Source organism: Phytophthora parasitica, assembly GCF_000247585.1.
Source record: "Phytophthora parasitica INRA-310 unplaced genomic scaffold supercont2.345, whole genome shotgun sequence".
NCBI classification, from domain to species: Eukaryota; Oomycota; class Peronosporomycetes; order Peronosporales; family Peronosporaceae; genus Phytophthora; species Phytophthora nicotianae.
The window spans coordinates 3,916-5,285 of NW_008649331.1; the positions used below are offsets into that span (position 1 = coordinate 3,916).

At 52.4% G+C, this 1,370-nt stretch overlaps 1 protein-coding gene across 1 annotated transcript in view; it reads left to right on the forward strand.

Annotated features, from left to right (window-relative positions):
• Window positions 1–347: 347 nt before the first annotated feature.
• PPTG_20198 (hypothetical protein) overlaps window positions 348–1,370 on the forward strand; it is a 2,718-nt gene continuing 1,695 nt past the window's right edge. Inside the window, exon 1 of the mRNA XM_008918866.1 lies at window positions 348–1,370. This exon is cut by the window's right edge and continues 1,695 nt beyond it. The gene's annotated coding sequence lies outside the window, so the exon portion shown is untranslated.

Below are 1,370 nucleotides of genomic sequence, written 5' to 3' on the forward strand. Positions count from 1 at the left end.
AGCGCAGCCCCGCCCGAACAGCCCCAGTGAGAGCAATAGACCCCTGGTCAAGCGCATCGGTGGCAGTCGGTTATGACACCAGGGCAAGTTGCTCAATGCTTTGGTTATGGGCACCAACTGTATTTTCTATTTTCTGTTCGACAAAGGCAACTGTCGCGTTGCTTGTTTTCTTCTGATACAAACCCCAAGTGTAAGCGACAAATTGAATCGCCCCAAGGTTTCGTTTGGTCAATTGAAAATGCTGGCGCTCAATGATCATAAGATCCGGAGCTTCCTGCCGTCAGTACGCGCCACGCTTCATGCCTGCACCGCGAGTCGCAGCGCTTTCGCCTTGGTCTTCAATCCATTGACGGGGTTCGTACAGCGCTCTGCTTGGGGAGTCACACAGTTTGTCTTCAGGCTCAATTTCTACCGCTGAAACTTTCATCTCAGCCGCCACGTTGACGCGCAACCCATTAGTCTCGCCGTGAACTTTTCAGACGCTGAATCCAGGCCCAAAATTGTGGAGTCCAGAAGCTTTTTCGGTAAAGTGATCACGACTTCGTGGATGCATGTACACGGCTGCATATACATCTTCCTGATGCCGCTCCACTAACAGAACTGTTGCTGGGATTGCTGCATCGAGCCAACTCACGACAGGAACACACCGCGCCAGATGCTTAGCGACACACTCGCTTACATGTGCCAAATCTTGTCCGTTCCTCCGAGTTGGCGTACAGCTGGAGAAACCGCGGTAGCTTGGATATCAGTCAAGCTTCAGCGAAATCTTGCCAGTTTCTAATCGCACACAGTACGCACAGCTCGAGCTGGCGTTGGCTGGACATGACCGAGCGCGCAAGAATCGCTGGCTGCGCTACTTGTGTATACTACGAGTAGTCAGACACTCTGCAGTTGTGTTTAGATTGGTGCGGCATGCTCCGGAAGAGCTTGATCTACGGGCAACGTTTTGTCGGTGGTGATCGACGTCGATCAGAGGAAACCAACCTCTACCCGGATAAATAGCATCGGCATTGCCAAATGAATGGAATCGTCAAGGTCATGTATCCGAAAATGGGGGCGGTGCCAGTCAAACTTTAGTTGTGCTCCCCCAATTGGAGATGTCCCCCGAAGGTTGTCAGACATGAACGCCGAGCTTGACAGCAAGCTTGCAGTACTGTAGCCGAAAGCCTCGTTCTATATACTCGCATTTCAGCCTCCACAGCTGCCGTATCTCTGCGGAATTCTGACCTCTGGACCTCCGCTCCACGATGTCATGCTACAACACGCACAAGACCCCCCCCCTGGTGCAGTTGTCCAATCACGTGAGACTGTCCACTCTATCTTTTCTTGCGTGTCATTAGAACTGTCATGGGCTCAGGTGCCCCGACACC